Source organism: Ambystoma mexicanum, chromosome 2p (genome assembly GCF_040938575.1).
Source record: "Ambystoma mexicanum isolate Mex_15411 chromosome 2p, UKY_AmexF1_1, whole genome shotgun sequence".
Taxonomy (NCBI): Eukaryota; Metazoa; Chordata; class Amphibia; order Caudata; family Ambystomatidae; genus Ambystoma; species Ambystoma mexicanum.
In genome coordinates this window covers 1,129,981,467-1,130,005,991 of record NC_090923.1, presented here as the reverse complement: position 1 = coordinate 1,130,005,991, position 24,525 = coordinate 1,129,981,467, and the positions used below count along the sequence as shown (strand labels likewise).

The 24,525-nt window shown below is 45.4% G+C and overlaps 1 protein-coding gene across 1 annotated transcript in view; it reads right to left on the bottom strand.

Moving 5' to 3' along the window:
• Positions 1 to 18,580: 18,580 nt before the first annotated feature.
• The window catches only part of INTS5 (integrator complex subunit 5), a 28,016-nt gene continuing 22,071 nt past the window's right edge, over positions 18,581 to 24,525 (bottom strand). The window contains exon 3 of the transcript XR_011302135.1: positions 18,581 to 19,412. The gene's annotated coding sequence lies outside the window, so the exon portion shown is untranslated. The remainder of the gene's footprint in view (positions 19,413 to 24,525) is intronic.

The window sequence follows — 24,525 nt, the reverse complement described above, 5'->3', positions numbered from 1 at the left end:
ATGCTATGTGCATTGTTTCTCATTTTTGTTAAGCACATTTTCCTTTTTAGGGAGTAAAAATGTATGGGCCATATGTCTCTTAGCTGTAAGGCTGGTGTTACCACTACACACAGGAGAACGTAATGTGGATAGTAAGCAGAGGCACAGGAATTTTTGATCCTCATATTCTGAGGGGCAGTTATTTTAATGCAATTATCATCCTTACACAAATTATTTAAAGCATGTTCTCCTGGCCCTTGAAAACTTCATTAAAGTAGCACTTGAACTCCTATCAACATGTTTTTTGACACATTGCTTTTAATTGCCATTAATCCATCAGCAAATGTTTTATTCTGTCTGAATTTCTTGACAACCACATCAGTTATGCCAACAGATATGTGTTTTGTAATAGACATGAGTGATTTTCTGGTGACATAAAACATTCCTTTTTCTCTGCACAGAAGCATCTTTGCAAGGTACTGTGGCAGATGTTGAAGTCTTGGACTGGTTGAGATGTTTTCTCTATAATCACATATGACATATTTTATTTTAGCCTATCTGTTTGAGAAAAGTGTTGTAAGATTTGTAAAGAATTGCAGTGGCTGGGAAGAGGAAATTCCTTTCTAGACTCTCTTCTGCAACGGCAGCTCACAAAGCTTCTTACCTCATTAGTCAGTTGCGCACATGGAAAATAATGAGCGCACAACAGCCAACCAGTTCTGCACATAGAGAAAAATAATTAGAGGGAACATTGCTCTTGGGTGTATTCTTACATTGGGGTTATTAGCGCCCTTCATTTATTATGGTTTGGTTCCGTTTTGCTTGTCCAGCCATCTGTTGTACTGTTTGCGCCTTTTTCCTTAGGTAGTATGGCCACTGGCTTTTCTCTCGCTTCCTTCAGCTTTTTAATAACTTGCGCTTTCAACGGTCACATTTTACATTCACTTTAGATTCTTTCCCCTTTTCCCAGAGTATGGCTTGTCCCCTCTTGGGCACTCACTCTTTCTCTTGACTTGCTTCAATATTAACTGAGTTTCCAAATTGGTACTGAGATGAGGTGGGTCTACAATATAACAATCCCCTCTTCGGAGCCACCTGCGACTGCCATATTCACAGTTACCTTCTTCTTCAAAGGAGAACGTCTTCTGGAGTTGGGATACTTCTTGTTTGCTGTCGACCGCTGGTGCCTTTTCTTCTTTGGCATATGGTTTCTCATGGTCTCCCTTCTGCTCTTGGTTTCTCATCTCACTTCAGCGGTCTGGTTTTTGAATGTGGGACCGGGCGCCTTTGGGCAGACCCTTCACAATTGTCTTGGCCACCATCTATTTGCGGGCTCCTGCTCTGCTGGATTCTCTCCAGCATTGATATATCTCTCTCTCTCTCTCCCTCTCTCTCTCTCCCTCTCCCTCTCTCTCCCTCTCTCTCTCCCTCTCTCTCTCCCTCTCTCTCTCCCTCTCTCTCTCCCTCTCTCTCTCTCTCTCTCTCCCTCCCTCCCTCCCTCCCTCCCTCCCTCCCTCCCTCCCTCGCTCCCTCCCTCGCTCCCCCCCTACCCCACCCCCCCCCCCCCCCAGTACAAGGTTATGTTATAAGACATACTCCTCTTAGTGAATTTGTTATTTCTATTTAATGGAACATAGTACATTTCAACAAAATGATGGCATCTCTGTATAGTTTCTTCCTCCCAGTTTGGAGGTAAAGAGGTTTCTGTAATTTTTATAACATCTCATGTATACCATAGTGTGTGCCACTGTAAGGAGTTCCTGTCGGGAATGTGAGTCTGTGTCCCCTAAGGGGGAGTCTCTCCCGGTGAGCTCCCACTTGCCTCTACCCCTAGGGAGGGTATTAGTGAGCGCAAAGGAAAAGTTAATATCATTGACCTGATCGTCACTGCACTGCCGCCCTCCATATAAGCTCTCCTAGTCCACTCGACTGGTCGGACAATCTGGTAATCCCCTTTGAAATCAGTCATACCACACCTCTCAAGCAAACCCATTGCAAACCAAGCCTTCAGATCCTTCAAGAACCTCCCAGTGGAGGCTCTCACAGAAGACCTCAACAAACTCCACTTCACATGGGCTGATGTACCTCTGAAGAACCATGCCTGAGTGAAACAGCACACTCTGAAGCCTACACCTTCAGCACCCTGGTACACTAAAGAACTCAACCTCAACAAACGAACCATCAGAAAACAAGAATAAAATTGGCAAAATCCTGTAGTGCATCCGACATTGTCCTGCTCAAGGAACTCCATGCTACATGCATGCAATTGCTGAACACTGCCACGGCCAACTACTAACAAAACACCCTAGCCAAAGCCAACAATGAAAGCAGAGCCCTCTTCAAATACATCAAGCACTGCATCAACCCTCTGCCCAACCCATACGCCATCGAAAATCCACTGCCATCAGCTGTTTCTTCTTCAACAAGATCAACATGATACGCCAACACATAATTAATTATAATTATTCTTTTATAACGTGCTTAATTCCAACAAGTGGTTTCTAAGCGACGGATCAGTATTCAAACCTGTTTTGCATTGCATTGTCTTGCTTCCAAGACAAACGCATTGCCCCTGAGCTATCCTTCCTCCCCAGGAAGAGGCCAACGCCACAACTGACAGCACATTACACATCCCATCTCACAAAACCACAACCACCTGGACAACTTTCAAGACGCTGTGCAAGACCTCACTCCCACCTTAGCATCCCTCAACGCCACACTGTATGCAAACGACATCATCCCTGCCTCCATACTCAAGACCCTTCCGACTGAAGCACTTCTCCCTTACCTGACAATCATCAACAGCTCCCTCACTCAAAGCACTTTTCCCTCGACACTCAAGACTGGACAAATCCCCCCGCTTCTTAAGAAACCAACACTGGACATTTACTATCTCAGCAACTACCGCCCCATCGCCCATCTTTCCTTCCTAGGTAAGATCCTTGAGAAAGCAGTCGCCATGCAACTCTCCCAATACACTGAACCTCCTTTAGTCCTACCAATCTGGCTTCAGACCCAGATGCAGCACAGAAACGGCTACCATCAAGGTGATCGACAATGCCTTTAAAAATCCTTGTTGTTGGCCATCCTTGCCTCTGAGTTCTTCTTGACCTCAGCAGCATTTGACATAGCAGACCACCAGACACTCACTGACAATCTAAATCGCTGCATGGGGATCAGCAGGATCATCCTCAGCTCGTTCAAATCCTGACATGCGAATCGCCAACAGTTTGTACAAATGGATTCTTCTAGATCACCAACTCTACCCATCACTCATGGGGCCTCAATACCACTTTGGAGGTAGCCATGCCCTTAATAAGGGCATGGCTGCCACCAAAATCGGGTCCGGGTTCCCTGAATGGGGAAATACCGGGCCATTCCGACTTTGGAGGGCCCGGTATTTCCTCCTTCAGGGAACCCGGGCCCCCATAGGGCTCAATGGGAATGGGGGGGAGCTAACAATGGGCCCATTAATAACGGGCCCGTTGTTAGCTCCCAGGTCCCCTCGTGGGACCCGCTGTGGACGTCTGGTAAAACCAGACGTCCAGAGCGGGTCCCACGAGGGAACCTCGTAATAGGGCGGAATGGGTTTAACAGCGCCGGCACCATTACCGGCACCGTTAAACCCATTCTGCCCTTCTCATAATGAGGCCCATGGAGTCCCACAAAGATCGATCATGTCCCCCGTGATCATTAATCTTTAAAGGGAACCGCTTGGAACCCTCCTTGCCGCACACAACATCCACATCCACCAATACAAAGATTTACCTCAAGATATCCTCCATTGAAGACATCCACAGGCTCATGGCCTGCCTCACATTGATCCAGTCCTGCATGTCCAGTGCTTGCTGTGAAGAATGCTGTGTATCCCTCACCAAAACCCTCCCTGAAGTCTCCTCCCAGGTGGTCAGGAGAGAGCAGACGCTTCCTGATTTCAATCCTGGAGGTAGGGGGGTGTACTGCAGGAGGATCACCTGGGTGGAGACAGGGCCCATGGCAGTGAGGAGAATCCATGGGATGAGATAGTGGGGCTCATTACGGGTCTGGCGGTAACCGTGCTGGTGCTACCGGCGAGTCGCCGCTGGACCCGTAAATATTTACTGCCGCCTGACTTCCTGGTGCCACTGGGAGATTATAAACCCGGCGGCCGGAAAGTCAGGCGCTGGTAAATTGTTAGTCCCCATTCCCATAGAGTCCTATAGGGCTCTATGGGAATAGGGACATGGAAGCACTGGCACCGTTGCTAATGGTGCTGGAGCTTCCATGACTGGTCTGCTTACCGTGGCCACTGTGTCCGGCAGGGTCAAACCTGTGTGGGATGGCGGCTCCGGCAGGCAGACCTGTAATATGCCGGTCCAGGAACAACAGTGTCAGTAAGCTTACCAGCACTCTTGTTTCCGTACTGGCAGTTTCATAATGAGGCCCGGTATCATTCCTCTGAAGGGGATATTTTTACCACTATGCAAGAATAGGTTATGGTTTATAGTCATTTTAATATCTCTCTGCCTCCAGTTAAAACTACGGTGAAAAAACCTTAGGTTTGACATCCAGACCGTTTACTCCAAAAGAACAAATCTTTTCTATCCCTAAAATCAAATGCCCTCCTCAATACCAAAGGTACACTACAATGAATAATGGCAATGTTGCCTTCTCTACACCCTCTTCCTCTAAAAAGGTTGAAATTTACAATCCCTCTTTTGAAAATACCAAGGTAATTAAATCTACTTTGATTCTATAAAAGAAGTAGAAAACTGTTTCACTAAAGTGAACTACATGTCTCAGAAACCCATAGGGACTGAGACAAAGAAGAAGGCTGAAGAGGCATGTAGAAGCAAAGGACATGCAAGTAGTCCTAACAGACGTTGTCAAGGTCAGGCAATTAACATGAAGGGCCTGCACCTGAAATCAATTACCCCACCTATGAAGCTTAAGAGAGTGCAGCAGGAGGGGGAAGTATAATTGAGCTGAAAGGCTGGCAGTAGTAGCAGAATGAGAAGAGCACAAGGCTGGCAGTTCATGAAGACGTGTGTTCACTTAAGGGATGCCGCCGCAAGAGCAAAGCAGATTACCTGCAAGTTCTGGTAGAGTCCTGTGTTCACAAACCGTGCTTTGCCGTGGCTGCACTGCAAGAGACATGGCGAGATTGAAAGTCTTCCCAGGTGCACCAACTGGCTGTGACTGCAGAGCCGTGACTGTGCTACAAGCCGAGGCCCGTGTGCAGATGCAAGCCAAAGTACAGAGGAGTAAAGGAGACTCCCCGTGGTTAAGGCCAGACCGAGAACACCTATGCTGTCGAGGGGTGTCGGACCCAATAGTGCCTAAAGTAGTTGCAGAAGTCGGAAGTGGAAGCAGCTCACAACCGCACTGTTCTTGGAGCCGGTGAGTGAAGTTCCGTGTTCAGGTTCCCTTTGAAAACCTCGCCGGTAACTGTTGCCAACTCCATAATAACTTTGGGATGAGTGGGACCAAGTAGAAACTGTTCGTCGTTGTGAAGAGTCCTGCTGACAATGAAAACCTATCACGCGGGCTTCTAATGCAAGTCGTTGTGCTCAGGTATAAAGAAAAGCTTTTATTTTCGATTGTTGAACTGTTTGAACGTTACTGGAGTGTTCGCGTGTCTTAAATCACTCATAAACCTAAAGCTGACTTTCGCAAATTGTTACAAGACATAGTACATTAAAGGGAGGTCGCCTGTGAGCAATTGTGATTCCTGACCATAGTCGGAGTAGAAATCTGTGTGCATAAAGGGGAATGCAATTCCTTATGGGTCTTCAAAGTTTAAGATCCTCCTAGAAGAGTGGTTGCGTGTACCTAAATCTGTTTCTCTTTTGATGATTGAACCTTGTAACATCCATAACAAGTACTCTGTAACTATAGAAGTTGTTTAACTGATGAGAAAAACAAGCATTGCCCAAGCCAGTAGTGAAACTTGCCCTGTTGAAATCTATCCACCTGCAATCTGAGGCTGTTAAAGGTCCAGTGTCCACTGATACAAGTGTGACATTGTTATCCAAAGCGGGAAGTTTGGCAATACAGCTTAAGGGTACCTACTAGAACCATGAAGGTGTGAATGAAGCAGGGGAAGGGAGCTGGGTGTTTGTAATAAGATGAACTCAACAATTCTGAGACTGTTGAAGTTGAAAGGGAAGCAGTCTGGAAGCAGAGGCAAGTTCTATCGGTGGCAATAAGACAGACAGAAGAGGCAAAGAGGCTGCCCCTTTCTTGTAGCCTAGGATAGAAGAGTACCTTGCCTACCTGTGGAGGTCAAAGAGTCTTGTCTTTAAAACACCTAACAATTATAAAGTATCAAGTTGAAGTGGAACTACCAGAATTGTGTAGAATACTGTCAGTGCATCTTACACTTAAGCTGGTTGAAGTAGTGGCATACTGTGGCACAAACGAGCCTAGTCCCACGGTAACAGTAGTAGCAGGGGGTTATCAAGAGGAAAGCAACACCATAAGAAGAAACATCCTGACAATTATACCAAAGATAGTCCAGAGGTCAAAAATACAAGGAATGCTGTTGAAGCAGAAGTTGTTTCTTTATCTTTTGGACTGTGGCAAACCAATCCTGGAAGGAGGCTATCCAGGATTACCATCAGTGCTATTTTCATGGCTAGAATTGGAAGGGGAACCTTTCAACAGAAAGCGGGAGAACTGTTACCAGTGGATTTGTGTTTAGTGAACTTGTATTTCATTTGGAACCTACAAGAACTGGTTTAGGACTTTACTTTTCTTTTTGAACATTTGGGAGAAATTGACTGAGCAATTCTGGGGATGGGATCAACCCAGGACAGGTGAAGGTCATCCAAATCACTGTTTGTTGGTTATTCACTCATTTACGTTGTTTATGTTTTACTTTGAATGTTAATGTTGTGTTGTTTAGTGCGAGGGCCAGTTTTGTTGATGTTAGGGGTGATTCCCTTATGCTAGGTTGTGAACCCTCTGATAGAGTAGGTTTTTTGAGAATTCATTTGCATTTTTTATCTTTAATAAAATGTTTAACTTGGATAAAAACATAAGCAGTTGTCCGCCTCGCATTACTGACCCCTCACATTACCTGAAGCTCAGCTCCCCCAAGACTGAATTCCTACTGCTGACCAACAACACTGAATACCTTGACATCCAGAAATGGTTCTATGCTATAAACCTCGAGGGATTCACACCTCAGCTGGCCACCTGTACCAAGTACCTCGCATTCAAACAGCACACAGCAAGGAAGACACAAACGGCCTGGTATCAACTTTCTCTCATGCGGACAATTGAGCCCCTCGTCCAAGAAAACAACTTCAGATCCGCGGTCCAAACCTTGGTCCTCTCCCACCTGGATGGTGGAAATGCTCTTTGGAAGGTTTCTGGTAACTATCCTGGCACCCTTGAAATGTGTCCTGCATGCTGCAGTAAGACTCATTAAAGGACTCCTCAAATTCGACCACTTCACCCCAACCCTCATCGGACTGCACTGGCTCCCACTGCAAGCCTGTATCATCTTTAAATCCTGTTGCATCATCTACAAAGCTGTCATCGTGAAGTCCCCAGGCTACCTCAATGAGAAACTCAACATCTTTGGCGGCTTGCGATCCACCACAAGTAGGGAAATGTGCAGACTTGAATTATAACGGTGCAGGAAGGAACGAACCAGAAGACACACCTTCTATGTCTATGCTCCAAGACTCTGGAACCTCCTCCCCACGAACATCAGATTTGCCCCATCACTTTTACAGGTAGGAAAGAGTTGAATACCTTCCTCTTCAAGGAATGGCTCCTCAATGCCTACGTCCACACACCCTGCACTCCCCACCTTACCTGAGACTCAGTCATATGCTCCCCACTGTCTCCCCTGCTGGTTGCTTGTAGATCCCTTGCACATAATTGCCCACCCTCGCCCTCCCGTTAGCCCCCTTCTCCTTTTTTCTCTGCTTTCCTCAGTGTTCTTCCCCTTATGATTGCAAAGCGCTCCGTTGCTTCCCGAAGCAAGAACAATTGGCACTTTGCCCAGCCATGTTTGACCCCGACACTGTACACTACCCTACGTCGTCAGAAGGGGTCTCATCACTCAGAGTGGATGATTATATGGCCTCTATGTTAAGGAAGGCTCTAGAAAAAGATGTTAGAACAAAGCTCAAGGAAGAGTGCCCCAGGCCTGCCCTGGAGACAAAGTGACTTTGACGCCTGAAATTCCTGCTAAGATTTTGACCTTCCTTCTTTGAAGATCATTGAACCCCCAAAGAAGTGCATCGATCACTTTTGGAAGTCCTGTCGGGATAAGCTGCGAGATCCATCTGTCATGCCGGCCAAGACAATGGCTCTCTCAGAGTAAGCCTTGGGCACTGGTGAACTTGTTGACCTAGTCATTTTAGTGTGCTAGGCACAAAGCATGGTCCGTCTCTTGGGCAAAGTTAGCTGTTCCATTTGTGATGAGCAACGCAGGAGTGTGCTGTTGAAAATAGTCAGCAAACAGGGTGAACCGGTGCTCTTGGAAGGAGCTCAACAAACAAGTTTGTGAGCACTGATACAGCCCCGGACATGGATGAAGCCTCCATCCATCACGTTGTTCCCCAGTCGTGTTTATGAAAGGTACAGGCAAAGCAGGGGCCGCTCACAATACAATAGCAACAGGTCCCAGGGAAGTCATGGCTCATCCTCCCACTAGGACGTCAGCAGGATGCCTTCTTCCCATTCAGATGTAGAAAGACCAACAGCTGGTGATAGAGGAACACCAGTCAGCGATTACCACAGGTGAGGATTTTGATGGCGTCAGACCCCCAACACGGGCCCTGATGGCTTTATTCCTTCACAATTGGGGTCTGATATCAGAAGTCGCTTGAGAGTTACAGACTGTATCAGGGATCCGCCTAGAATTAATGGGACTCCTATCCCAATAGTACCGCCTAAACATAGGCACCTATCAGTGGAAGAGCAGGCATTAATGGAGGACTATGTTTGGGCACTGGCTGTAAAATATGTGATAGCTCAAACTCTCTGGCATCCCAATGTTATTTTTTATAAACAACTTTTTCCTGGTGCATAGCAAGAAACAAAACGTGCCCAGTAATAAATCTAAAAGAAGTGGATACACATGCTCAGGGATAGTCTCCTGAAAGAGGGCTGGCAAGTGCGCCTCAACCTCAAGGGCAGCAATCTGGCATTTCAGGTGTACAGCAAACATAGCAGGTTTCTGCAGTTACCTTCGGCAGAAACATTTTGGGGATTCACATGCCTCCCATTCGGACTCATCAGCCCAGTGGTGCTTAACAAAGCTGGTGAAGCCTGTTGTAGCATCCCGAGGGATCCGGCGATCAGTATGATCATTTATTTGGACTACATGATTATGTCTCAGGATGTAAACAGATACTTATGCAGACAGGAGGTGTCAATCAATCGCTTGCAAGACTTTGGGTTCATCATAAACTGGGAGAATTCAAGCCTTTCTCGCTCAATTTGGAATTCCTGGGGTTCCAGGTGAACACTCAATAGGTGACCCACCAGCTGCAGTCTAGCAAAGTTCAGGAAATAAAGGCGGTTTTCTCGCTTCTGAGGAAGGGAGCAGTTTTCTTCAGGGAACTCTCAAGGTAAGTGGGTGTCTTGACCTCTTTAAACCAGGACACATTTCCTGAACCTCTCAACTACAGAACCCTGCAAAGGCTGAAGATTTGAAGTTGGGTCTCTGGAGTACAAGAGCGAACTTCAATGGTGGCTGGCCCATATGAACGTGTGGAACAGCCATGCCATTTTTGACTCCTCCCCAGAGCTAGTCAGAGTCAGATGTGAGCAGATCAGACCAGAGAGCCAGGCGTGGTAATCTCAACTGGCGGAAAGTGTTCCCCGGAAGAGTTGAACTGATATATGAACTGTCTGGAGCTTATAGCAAGCTTCATTGTGATTGGAACCATGAGAGTGGTGCGTGTGGAAGCCTGCCTCTTCTTCAAGATGGAAAGCATATGTGCGGCCAGGTACATCAATCACCTGAGTGGCACAAGATCCAGTCCTTACAGAGCTGGTGAAGAACTTTTGGCACTATCACTGCTTAGGAGGTTGCCAGTGGTGGCAGGATACTCATTGGGCCGACCCAATGACGTGGCCTACTGAAACTTCGGACATCTCCGGGAACTCAGCGACTGGAGGTTAGATCCTTGCTTGTTCTTAGGAATTGTAACACTGAGAGGCTTTTTTCAGACTGATTAGTTTACCTCCAGGTACAACATCCAGCTACTGCTCTTCTTCAGCTGGAGGCTGCATTGGCTAGCAGCATTGATGGATGTTCTCCTACAACCCTGGGGCCATCTTAGGTAATATGCCTTTCCCCAAATTCATACTGATATATTGCATCGAGTTCTGACGAGTAATAGGAGAGGGAGAGTGCCTGTGGTATTGGTCATCCCGGTGGTGGACAATCCAGGCATGTCATCTAATTCTTCTGGAACTTTCCTTAGATATTCCAATCCTACTTGCACCAGAATTCTAAAATTCTTAGAGACCCGGAATGGGGCCTGTACCTGGTGATACAGGAAGAGTGCATGGTCATCGTGACATGGACAATATTGGTGCATGATGGAATGTTCCAGGGCTTTTGGCTTCAGATGATGTCATTGAGCTCCCTGGTGCACCCCGTACTATGAGCAATCGTGTTGTAGCCTGGATCGAGTGGGACAAAGATTACACGTCTGGACCTACAGTTGAGGTACTAAACGTCTTGGCTTCCTTCAGCACCCTGGGAGTCTACAGGTTGGATATTTCAGCCAGGCATCACTTTGTGGACAGCTGTCCGATCACTGACCACGAAAAGAATTGCTACATTCTGAAAGGTGTGAAGTTTTCTCTGACTTCTGGAACCTCACTTCTCTGCCCTCTAGAACGTCAATGTGGTATTTTGGTATCTCGAGGGCTATGAGACTATCTTCAGGACATTTCGGACACAAGAGTTCTGGAGGCTCAGGTGCATGCTTCGCTGTCTCTCAACAGATGGGTACACCAAGATGGGTCTCAGGTGTGTAACTTACCTGGTCTTGCCTGTACATCCGTGGCCCACAAGGTCTGCTTTTACAAGTAAAAAGAGGAAGCACAGCTGCTCGTAGATTGTCTGGCTGTAAAATATTTTTTAAGCTATCAGGCACGCCCACAGGCCTGTTTCCTCTCCCACTTTGGCTAAATGGATCAGTTGGGTCATGGAGTATGCAATCATTGGCGTTTTGGCTTACTGGGCTCACTCTTCCAGAGGGTCACTGTCCTCCAAAACATTTTTACTTGGTGCTCAACTGAAAGATATCATGAAATCAGCCGATTAGGCTGAGTAATCTGCTTTCAAAGAATTCGACAGTGCATAGTGGCTTTGTTGGTTTTAGTATTGAACAAGCAGAATACTTGCATCTGGGTCTTGCCATGGAATATGCATTCCCCATACTTTCAGTATAAAGAGAGTTTAATCTATGCATGTATGGAATGTATAAAGTGCAAACCTAGCTAAGGGGAAATTGAGTGCTGTAGAAAGGAGACACACCCAGGAGTTGCATGTTAGGTGCAGGGGAGTTGGGAAGAGTAGGCAGAGCAGGAATGTGGAGTGGGACTCCAAAGGGGGAGAATAATGCCGAGTGAAGTGATCAGTGAATGGCAAGATGTTTTGTGAAGAGTAGGGTCTTTAGGTCCTTCCTGATTTGTAGGATATATACAGTCTTATCTTGAATCATACCTTGTTCCAGAGACAGGGTGCATAGCATCAAAAGGCCAGTTTCCTGTTTTCCGCCCCTCCTCTTGCAGTTATTTGTTTCCAATCTGGCAACGTTCTGGTGGTGTTTCAGCATCCAGAGATGGGGCGTTTCTTTGTTTATGACTGTTTTGTTGGTGATGCAGGCAATCTAGAAAATGTGTGCTTGAAGGAGTAGTCAGTGCAGCTCCTTGAGGATTGGGCCGATTTTCATAGTCCTACGAAGATGCTGCACAGCTTTCAGAAAGGCCAAGGTGGCATCTAGGACTCTTGTGGAGATGGAAGATGACCAGGACTTGGACAACTGTTCTGAAACTCAGGATAGGAATGAAAGGCTCGACTTTGCAGAGGGGTGCATGATGGTACTATGCTTCTTGAGTCTTCTTGGTGATGTGTGTTTTGAATGAAAGGCCAGTCAGAGTAAGGCCGAGGGATTTTGCACTGGGGGAGAGCCAGAATGTGAATCTGTCAAGCTTTATGTCAGTCAGCCAATTCTGGACTTGTGCATGCTTCATGGGGTTTCCTATGAGAATTAATTCAAATCGTTGTAGAATTGGGCTTCAGGTAGATGCTTGACATCCAGGCCTGAATGAGGGACGTGCAGCGCTTGAGTTCAATGGATGTAGTTGATCTCTAGGTAAAGCTGTGTGTCATATGCATATTGGTGTACCATGGTGTTGGTGACAAGGGGTTCCCCTGGAGTTGAATGTAGAGGGTGAAGAGGAAAGGAGGTAGGATGATGTCTTGGAACTTCACAAGCTACTGTGCAGTGCTGAAATCTGTTTGGGCCCATCTGAAAGAGTTGGTCTCTTTTGGAGAGGTCTGAGGCGAACCACTGCATGACTGTTCCATCGAAGTGCCTGTGCATAGCCAGTGTGTTGTGGTGGGCTTTGTGAAGGCATCGCTTGGTTGACAAAGGTTTTATTAACTTAAAAATCAGGATGAGTAAGGCCTACCTTGCCCTATGCTAAGGTGGGATTTCCATACCTAAAGAGAACTAATGGTAGTCTGTGTCAGGTAGTTCACATCAAATGTTTGTCTGTCCAAAACCTATACTTGCCCTCACAACTAACTGTATACAATGTGTAGGGATGTCAGCATCAAAATGAAGAGTTCAAAACAAAGTTCAAAGCTTCTTCCAGCTCTGGGCTTGTAATCCGCTTCCCCTTCCCCAAGTACAAACAGTTCATAAGACAATGGGGTTCCCTTCCCCCAAGAGTTCAAATTTTCCAGCTTTTCAAAAATAACAGTTCCTTAGGACTCTTCACATCCCTTTTTAAAATGGTTCTTTTCACTAGTTCACATAGGCAATTCAATGTCTAACTTCCAAATCACATAAGAGGTTGTTGTAAAACACAAGCTTCTTTATGGATACTTTCAGTAGCTTCTCCGTACAGAGGGGCACTCGGTCTAAGCACAGTTGTCAGACCACCACAGCCCACCCATTACAGGTCACGCAACTGATACCCCTTTCTTGGCTGCTTTCCATCAACAATGTGCCACTGCTTCCATTTAACAGTGAGGCTTGATTTCATACACCAGTATCACAGTTTTCTGACACTATACCGTGGCTTACTTGGCCACTATGCACTTGTTACACTTTCTTGTATTCTTTTGGCTCTTGCCAATGCAGGTTTCCTCATAACATACAGTTCCTTGAACTCTTTTGGCTTTGTCCAATACTTGGTTTCTCAAACCATGCCCTTATAGGTATTCTCTTGACTTTGCCAATACATGTGTCTCAGACAATACAGTTTGTGGTATCATAGAATTTCACCAACTTTCTTTCACTACACTCAGTGCTCAAAACTTGCTTTTACTCTATTCAGCATTCCAACATATTTATAAAGATTTTCAGTTCGTTCAGCATTCAAAAGTATTTGTAATTGCTCTGTTCGGTATCAGAAAATGCTTGTAATAACGTACAGTTTGTTCGGCATTCAAAACTATTTATCGCGTATTCGCCTGCCAGCCCGTTGTTTCCCACACTCAATGGTTGTAGCTTATGGCGTTGCGAGGTCTCTGCCGCCACAGAAACTTGCCTTCCTGTTCGGGACCTCGCTTCCTCTCCCACCGTCTCTTCGTGGCGTTGCTCCTCAGAGATGCTCCACATGTCAGTCGGGATTCTTGCAACTGCTTTGCTCGGTCACGCCTGTCTCCCTCTCATGGGCTGCTACCGGCCTCCGGCGTTCCTTAGCTTTGATTCCTGCAGCATAAACTCTGCATCTGTAACCAGATCTTGAGCGCTCCGCTTGCCACACCACTGATCTGGAGTTGCGTTCCCAGCTGCTGACACTCTTTCCACAGCTATCCCGGTCTCCACAGCTGGCTCCATTTACCAAAGGATGTCAGATTTTAAAGTTCCTGCCATGATCATTAGTCCAGGAAAGACTAAAACATTCACCATTTGAACGGTAGAATGGTAGAACAGTAGTTCTGCCAGACTTGTGCTGTCCTCCTCCTCGTCGTCTTAGTACATTGGGGGGGGGGGGCGTCTATTCCTCATCCCAGTACTAAACTGGTGATTCTTGGAAAGGCTTTCAAGGGAAGAACAGGGAAAGGGCTGAAAAAAGGATTGAGGGATAGAGGGTTTGGTATGAAAGGGTAATGGGGGATACCTTGTTTCACCCAAGGACGTTCTCTCCCCACTCCCCAAGTCTCCTCCAGCCAGGTGATCCTCCCTCGCATCTCCACCCCCAGATCCAAAAGTGATGGCCTATCCCTGGCCACCCGAGAGTTGGATACAGGGGGGAAAAGAAGTGAGGATGCCCTCAGGTTGCTCACAGCTTCCAGTTCAATGGTATCCAGGTTGAGCACGAGGATGCCTAAGCAGGAGTCTGCCTTTGTCCAGGATGTATAGAGTACAGACAACTTGGTTGGTGGCCATCTCTGTGATGCATCGTGGTCGGAAACCTGATTTGTAGTCCTTTTAGAGAGTGTGCCCAGTGATCCTTTCACACAACTGGATGATGACTGTCTTTTGAATCACTTTGGCAAGGAAGGGTAGGTATGTGATGGGGTGATAGCTGACCAGGTCATCCGGGTTGAGTGGCCGTTTCTTCAGCAGGGGGAGGATATGTTCCATTTCAGTGCCCGTGGGAAGGTTCCTTGTGTGAGGGATGTGTGGACAATGAGAAATGGCGCAAGCCCTTCATCTTTGATGACCTTCACGCTGAAGGAGGAGAGAATGTCCTCTTTGTAGCTGATGGGTTTAAGGGCTGAAAGAGAGTTGTCGGGGATTTTAAAGTAACTGTCTCGAATTCAGTCCATCTTCATATGTTGCAGGCTCCAACTCGTACATGTTTGTGACATCTTTGGTATGTTTGGAGCCATCAATTTATTGCCTCATGTCTAGGGAGAAGCTGTTGATGGTGTTGCATTTCTCAGTGGATTGTGGCATTGCAGGGTCTGGCAGAAGATGTATATAGTGCTTCACGGCTTGGAGGAGCACTTGTCTCTTGTTGGATGCTTCCATGATGGTGAAGAAGTTTGCTTTGGAGAGTAGTGTCATGTGTGCTGATCAAGGCGTTTTCTGGGTGATCACGTCTCCTGGTTTGTGGGATTATCCCCAGAGCTTTTCATTTCTGTATATGTGTTCCTGTGAGTACCAAGCTGCCTAGGGCTTTTGTTTGTTGAGTTCATGTTTCAATGGAGCATGAGTGTTGGTGGTCTCAGTTAGGGTACGGCTCAGTGAACCCAGCTGGGTTCTGATATTCTCCAGGGGAAGAGGTGGAGGCCAGGGTGATGAGGTTTCCTTCCAGTGCATCGATGGGAAAGTTCTTGAAAGAGCGGAGCAGTGTCTTAGCCTATTTGGGTTGGCCCCCTATGGGAGAGGAGAGGGGTGTGCGTGTGTGTGTTTATGTGTTTATGTTTGAGCAGAATGAGTATTGCTGCAGGATGGACATTGCTGAGTGGTCTATCCAGTCCAAAGGTAGTGCGAGACAGGTAAACTAAAAGATAGTTTAACAAATGTATTTTACTGGTCAGGGTGGTGTAACGCCTATCTTGCCCTAGCTCTAAGGTGGGAATGTTCCCCATCGTAAAGTAAACTAGGGCAAGTGTAAGTCTGTCTAAAGCAATCTACTGTCTGTGTCAAAACCTGTGCCTGCCCTCACTTCTATAGAATAACAATGTTTATGGGCATTGGAAAACTCAATAGTGTTCAAAGTAAACATAGTTTGGCAATGGTGTTCTTCGTTAACTCCCTTCCCCAAGTTCAAGGCACTCAGAATCACAAAGTTCCACAGGCTTCTCAGGATTCACTTGTCAAAAAGTTCACAGTACCTTAGTTCACAAAGTTCCTTGGGCTTATCCGGGTTCCCTTTTTATGAACTCAAAGCCCTCTGGTTCACACTCTTCATTGGGTTTCTCAGGCTTCCCCTGCCCACGTTCAAACTCCTTTGATTTCACACCAATGTTCAACTTGTCCAGTTGCACTTTTCAAAACACAAGAGCTCAACTTGCTTCTGTAGGGGTTCCCTTCCCAATATTCAATGGAACACAAAAGTTCAACTGGTTTCCGTAGGGGTTCCCTTTCCCATATTCAATGACTCCTCTTGGTTTATTCAATTTCAACTTGACACACAGTTCACTTATTCAATGGGTCTCCCTTGGCCATGGCGCAGTTGTCAGATCACACACTCCACCCACTACAGGTCACGTAACCAGGCGCCCTGCGCTTTAGCTGTGCCCTCTTGTTAAAGTACATTAGCCAAAATAGGATTCTCTTTTAACATACACTTTCTTTATAAATGACTGTTTCTTCATATTTTCTTTACTGGATTTCTATAGTACTCCTGGGTCGCTTCCCTGCCTGGAAACTCTCCAAGTATATATTTCTTTATGATTTATTTATTTATTTGCATTTTTAAAGCACTCACACAGCCCGTGGGCATCAAGGCGCTGTTACAGGAATTGTTTATTTTTATTTTAGTTGTGTAATTGTTTTTTTGTTTTTGTCTTAGTTGCGTATCTATAACGCGCTTAAATACCCAGAGGTTTCTAAGTGCGGACCCGGGGATCGAACCTGTGTTGCTTCGTGTTGCTTCGTGTCGTCTTGCTTCCAAGGTGAACACGTTGCAGCTGAGCTATCCTCCTGGGATGATAATCAGGTCTCTGTGGCCCTCCTGGATCACTCTTCCGCTTCGGGGCAACACGATGCTTAATTCATCTTTTGCTGGCTCTCTGTGGGTTTTCCGGGGTCACTCCCCTGCCTGGTGGCCACCCCAATGCTAAATTATTCTTTATAGTTTTTCTTGGGGATTTTGCTCACACTTCACCTCTTCGCATAGCTCCCCCTTTCGCTCAGGGTCTTTCTTCTTGACACAGAGGCTGTTTACTTTAAAGTACATTTCACATGGAGACTTTCAAAAACGTTCTTTCCTTTCTTTGAAGGAACGCGACCACTCGTATACCATGTATACTTTAAAACTGGATAGAATAGAAGTTCCCCCTCTAGCTCTCACATGAAAGTCACACAGGGGTTTTCAGCCTCTCACACTCACCAGCACCCCTTTGAAGACTTTCCATTCTATTGCGCTTCCCACAAAATGTATGAAATGCTTTCCCTACCCCTCAGGCACTCCAGCACCATCACAGTGCCCTGGGAGGGCAAGCACTCCTGTTGGTGGGTGGAAGAATGGCCCCTCAGCTGGCCTCCTTCATCTGCCTCGCCTTTGTCCCAAGGAGCTCCAGCTCCGAAGCCACACCTGCCAGGACCAACAGCCTTCCTAGTCCCCAGGGTTTGGGCGCTTTCTAGGCTACAGCACTGCACACAGCTGCTCGGCTCAGAGGCTTGCCTCCCATCAGCTTCTCTTCTGGCTTCACGACTGCGTCTGCTTCACTCCAAGGACTGCTACTGCTGCTTTTGCCCTCCTTTTTATACACCTGTGACTGGTCAATAGGTTGCAGGTGGGTAAACTTAGTTTCAATTGCCTGACCTTGCTTGGCCTTGTTATTGGGACATCTCCATTGAGTATGCTGGTGTGCCTCTGTTTACATCTTCTTCGTTCCAGTACCATAGTGGCGTTTCACATAGAAAGTCTGTATTCCTCCTAACTCCCTCTTCTTAGTCACAGTACTTGAGTGGTATTTTGGGAAACAAAGACAGTGTGCCTTAATATATCCCGTGAAGGATTACGGGGGTTGAGTAGGTCGATGTCACCCTCAGGTATCCTACCTCCCTCTCTTCAAGGACCCTCTATCCAAGTATTTCTCCCTCGCAGTCTCAGCCCCAGGGACGGGATCTGGCAACTTTGCATTTCCCTTGGTTACCTGAGGGGAGATTTTAAGGGGGATGAATGTGAGAACCATCAGATTTCTCACAGTAGGCAGGGGAAGAAATACCCTTTGCTGTGGACTGTTCTGTGACAAGTTGCTTGCTGTCCATGGTGTTAAGCTATTAGGGTAGAGTCTCCCTGGTTTTCTTTGTTGCTTGGTTTCCGCGCAGCTAGAGGCCTCTGAAGAAATTCGAATTCTATTAAAGACAGAGGCAAGTACAAGTCCCATACAATCGACATGTTGATTTACTAAAAATGTCTGGAATAAATATATTTGGCTTGTGTACATGCCTGTTCCCACCCGTTCAGTAAACCTAAGGACTTCTTCCGGTTGAGAGCGGTGTCACTGTATTTTGGTGCTAGATTGGGGGACAGGACGTGAGGTCAGAGAGTCACCAGGAGTTGTCTGAGGTATTTCTTCACAAATTAAAACTAGAAAGGAAATTAATGTGTATCAAATGTAAAAGTTAGAATAGTGTTTTTTTTATGTCACTTCTTAATTCTTCAGGCAGTATACATAGTTTTTACATGCACGTATGTTAGTGATTTTTTAAGAATAAGGTATTTAGAAAAAACACCCACATTGTGTATAGAAAGTGCATTGAAATCATACAAAACATTTATACAGGTTGTGGCATTTACTCTTTATGAACATGATAGGCATGTTGTCATTTCACTTGACCATACCATTTGAAACTAGAGGCATCCAAAGCAGAGCAGAAATAGTGAAGTCCACTACTTGTTGCCACTGACACTTGGGGAATATGTATTGGACAAACGTGTGTGTAAAGTGAAATCAATAATCATTTAGAAATGTAATGCTGAAATTGAAACATGGCTTTTAGCCAAAATTTGCATGCATGTCTGTAAGGTGATAGTATGTTGTCTGTGTATGTTAACGCATCTTAAATTAATCCTTGTGTTATAATACAGTGTAAGCATATCGCGGTAGGCCAAAAGTCTTGCTTGAACTATACAGTGCAGCATTTCTATGTGTACATTATGCAATACTAGCAAGAGCAGAGCATTTCACAGCCCCATTAGTAACACATCATAAAAGCATTAAAAGCCAACATGTTGCAAGTCCTAGTACGTTTGTGTCAAAATGGCACACCCTAGAGGTTTTAACTTGTCGATCATCAAACCAGCATTGGTAAATCACAGTAAAGCTTTACAACCAAAATGTCTCAATTCATTTTGCATATCATGATACGCTGTAACATATTGACAGAGATGGGGTTTTCAAACTCACGTGTTAAACGTAATGTAAGGAGCACACATGGAGAACGGCACTCTGAAAGCACAATGTACTTGTTATTTTACAATAGAAACGTGTTATTAAGGTATATATCATATGCGTGTACTGTAGAGGCATATTATATGTGCTGCACATTTCTTTCACTTATCCATGTGACACTTGTGGTTCAACTTTTCGCCTCATGCTGGTCCATTTTCTGTGGAGAAAGAGATAGAAGTTAGTATCGCCTTAGCATTGAGGTTTTAGTCTGTCTTTGAACACAAGTAGTATGTATTATATACGTTTTCTAGACTTGACTTAAAACGCAAGTAGTCTGAAAGCTTCTGTGCAATTTGGAACTCTACAAGTTGGGTGCGCTTAAGGGTAGGTGTGGATGGGGTGTTCCTGGGCATGGCTGACACTAACGTACTCCACGTTACACCAGGTGATATCTTGTGATATTCATATTCCAGATTATGCCTCACTCACAAACAGCAGCTTGTGTGCAGTGTAACCTTCATTAACCCATGCACGTGTAAGTCATGCATACAGGTTTTGCACACATTCATTTTCTGTTTAAGGGCACTGATGGTATCTCGTTTGGAATGTGGGGGAAGCCCTGAAATGTTTTGGGATGAATCAATACTTCCAGAAAAGCAAAGGCCCACACCTGCAAGTGGCCGACGTGCTTTGCACACAGCAACGATGGCAGAAAAGGGTGCAAAATAATGAATTCATTGCTACCTCTACCTACAGATTCCTTCCATCCCCAATATCGCTGTACTTCATGTTGCGGGCAATGACCTTGGCTGTGTTTAAAAAAAAAGCATGCCACCGTTGCCGACCATAAGCATCAATCTTGCTCATGTCTTCCACCAGTTGCCAGCAAGTCATTTGTTTTATGATTTGCCCTGTGTTACCCATGGGAATGGGACACCATACCAAGATTGACATGGGCAGACATAACATCAATACATTCATGTGTGCCTTCAAAAGAGACAGTGGAATGCTTAACATACACCATCTTAATACTTATCGTAACGAAAGCCATATGTTAGACAGGACGAAGACCATTTGAACGATTACAGGGAACAATGTGCTTTTAGATAATATTGTATTCAAAACATTTTACAGTGGAATACCGTGATTAAGAACGGTTGACAGTACTTGTAAGGCCAACATGCACACAATATCCAACTAGAAAACGCAACAAAAAAAAAGACAACACAGTTGTAAAATTATAGTGTTAATTTGTGAATCATTAATGAAATATACATTGTGGCTCAGGCTTCACTTTCAATTGTATGATGGCCTTTGTTAGCGCGTTACAATTGCACAATGTGTGCTTGTTGGACTTTCCTTGTACTATAGACCATTCTTGATCATGGCATTCCATTGTTACTGGAGGGAAGGAGTGCATTACGAAAAAGGGATGTGATGGTGTAACTAATCATTGGTTCTTCGGTCTGTGGTCTGTATGTTACTGTACTGGTCCTATAGGTACTGTAGGCACATTCTTCATTATAGCTCTTCCTTTCTTACCAGTATAATGTACCCCTATGCAATTTTACATCATGTCTTAGGAGCAGTCTTCCTAGTCTGCACATTCTTTATAATAACGCATATTGATGCTACTACATTCTTACAGTGCATGAATGTGTGTGCGTGAATGCATGTATATATATATATATATATATATATATATATATATATATATATATATCTGGGGCTTGCGGATCCGCTTAGAATTCACATGCTTTGCATAGGCTCGCATCTAGTGGTTGGCTGCGGAATGACATTAATACTACCCCTACTGTGATGTGTACAGCACCCATGATATTCACCCGTTGATGTCCTCTGATTAATTTGTTCCCCCCCCCATTGAGTTGGTCGCGTTATGCAGTTTCAAAATTGTAATACTTAGCTCAAGATCGAGCAATACTTTATATACTTCTCTATTCCATGACTGTCTTTATCGCTGAAGATCACTCAACAGAGCCCACTACTTGCCCAAGAAGATTCACTGCTAGCATGCCTCGCAGTTCTGGAGGATCGGTGGTCTACCAGATCTCCAGGCATTGCAGCCTATACAGTAGGGAGAGTGGGGGGAAAACATATATACTCTCGTTCCCTATTGGAGAAGGTCTCCATATATTTCCCCGTTAATTTACACAGTCTCCCTTGTCCACCACCTTCGGCAATGGAGAATACTCGGTTTAAATGCTGCCCCTCATGCAATAATAAAATGTCCCCTGGAAATATACACACAATGTTTGTAACTATTGTCTCACTAGAGATCACCAGGGGTAGGAAAGTCGAGCTTGCAAGTTCTTCAAACTGAAGATGCTTAAAGATCCCTGGCCAAAACGCTGAGTGGCCTACGCGACGCAGGCTGAGGAATCCGCGGAAGCCTCCACACTTGCGGAGCACTCCGAAGCAGAGCAGGACAGTCCCGGTGTCATTAGTGAAGCACAGGAGACATCTGATACAGAACCATAAGATTCCCATGAGCCAGTCTCCAGCTTCAAAAGGCCGGCGCCAAGCACTTATGGAAGCTTTGTCTGGCGACTAGGCTAAACACATAAAACACGCACATAGGGACCGTTTGGGACCAGCACCCGAAACAGGGACGTCGAGCAAATCTAAATACACCGAGCCACAAAAACACTCCACTCCCGTTGCGAAGCAAACATTAAAAAAAAAGCTTCTGAAACGAAATCCTCAGCCTCGAGTGTTTATCACTGAACCCACGTTTCAAAACCATTGCAGGCACCAAAATAAACTTCTTCCGCCCCTTAATAGCATGCCAGACTCCAAAACAAAAATATCAAGCACCAAAATTAACAGTTTCGGCATCGGTTTTAAAATCTCACAAGTCCAGTCACACAGACAGTCCCACCACTATTACAGAGACATCTAAAAAAGAAAAAAAACCCTCAGCGTAAGGAGCAAGTGGGTCATGGGGATGAGGTGGTCTATCCACAGCCGTCATCTTCCGCTTCTTGGACAAAGGAAAGATTTCAACAAACCATGAAAAAAATGTCCTCTTTTATGGAGTTCTTGGATAAACTTCCAATTAGAAAAAACATGGGGAGCCAGCCAATCAGATGGCTTCAACCGCGGTACAAGCCTGCATTCCAAGCTGCCTGACAGCCGGCTCCCCCCCGGCCATTTTCTCCCTACCCTCTGTCACTCGACCCCCCCCCCACTCCCCTCCAATCCCCTGCTTACCTTTTTTTCGGCAGCGTCCCACTGTCGCCTCCCACTGTCTGCCATGGAAACGGAAGAGGGGCTCCATACGAAAACTCACCTTCCCTTTCCATGGTGGCCATCTTGAAAAAGGATTTTCCTTCCTCCAACGTTACACTGTGCGCATCCTGTTGTAGGAAGGAAAATTCTTTTTTTTTTAGCACCCCAGGTTACCGCTTTGGCAACCCAGGGTGCTAATAGTCTTCATCCCCCGTTCCAGGGGCTGGAACAGGGGAGAACGGCCCAGATCCCTAGTTATCGGCCCTAGTTCTGGTCCCTGGAACTCGGGATGTACACCATATTGTTTCTGAGGATGTTATACCCCAGAAAAAGGCACAAGACGTGCCCACACCTACATACAAAGACACCACTGAGGTCGAAGATTTTACAGCTGATGATCAGGGCACATTTGGGGAAAATGCAGGCACTGATGCTGAGGACTTTGCAGTTCCATCCCCTGATATTATTAATGATCCTATCTCGTCTTCCCCATAGACAACATTCTATATAATGATCGCCTAAAGAAGGCTGCTATTTCAAAATGATATGATATTTTATTTGTATCACGCTCATACCCAAGTGTTTAATAGAGTCAAGAGTCAGAGAAAGATGTAGACGATTTTGTGACGGGATCCTTAATGAAAAAAGCAAATGGGGCAACACATCCCCCTATTACAACCAGTAGAGAGAAGAACTATTCTCTCACCACTCCTGCACTCACAAAAGAGGTTAATCCCTGCATAGAGAAACCGATTAAACCTGCTCCAACAGATACTCTTTACATCATAGGGCATCTGAAACCAGGCTCACTAGTAGTTACCACTACTCGTAAGAGGACAGGAACACCCTTAGGCTCGTCTTCGGCACCACCAAAGAGAGCAAGAAAAGGTTTACTATGGGCAAAAAAAGGTCACAACATCGGCAGCAGAATAGAATAGCCAATAACACAGCCCTTGTGGCTAGTTTTAATAGGGTGCATATGAAGGATCTAGTTAATGACACCCATGAACCTTTAATGTCTCAAATGCAATAGGTTTTCACGGAGGGCACACAATCATGTAATGCAGGGATTAAAAACACACAAGACACTGCTGAAACAGCTGGCAGACTGGTAGCGAGAATACCATAATGAAAAGACAAGCAGGCTAAAACCTCCAGCGCAATATCAAGCACTTGGTTTACAAATCAAGGTCAACAAAGTACAGCGCAGTCTACCTTTCAAAGACAATTCGGAAGCAGAAGAAGTTGAAGAATAGGCCAAAGCCTCTAGAGGAGCGTCTGCGGACTTTAAATAAAGACGCTCAGATCCAGGTTCCCTCCCATGTCACCCATGTAGGGGGTCAGCTTAACATTTACCCACCCATGGGAGGGAATAACGTTAGACAGGTGGGTTTTATCGACTGTACAAAAGGACTATTGCGTGCAGTTCATAGAAAACACATGCGCTCAACCTCCAAAACACAGAATAAAGCTGCTGGAACACTTACGAATCCTTCAAGCAGAGATTCACAGCCCATTACAAAAAGAAACCATAGAGAAAATCCTGCTGTCACAGGTAAACAGGAATATGTATTCTGTATACTTTCTTGTTCCAAAGAAAGACAAAACGAAGAGGCCAGTGCTCAACCAAATGCCAGCAAATACATAGGTCAAGCTTCAATAGTTCAGGATGACAACGTTACAGGAAGTTATTCTGTTGTGCAAAGAGGGAGACTGCCTGGCAACACTGAATAAGAAAAGATGCATATTTTCATTTTTCAATGCTACCAGCACATCACGAGTACTCAAGGTTCAATGTAGGTCCTCTTCGTTATTATTTCAAAGTACAGCCTCACAAGTATTAACAAAAGTACTGTCAGTATTGACCGCACACTTTCGCAGGGACGCATTCCAGTGTACTCTTATCTGGATGACTGCTTCATAACAAGGGAAAGCAAGCAGTATTATGCAGAAAAAACACTCAAATGACGATCAATTTTCTACACCGACTGCGCTTTTCCATCAACAAAGAGCAATCCAGTCAGTGGAACCAATTTCTGGGGGCTATTATCAACACAAAGGCCACTCTTTCTACTCTCTTG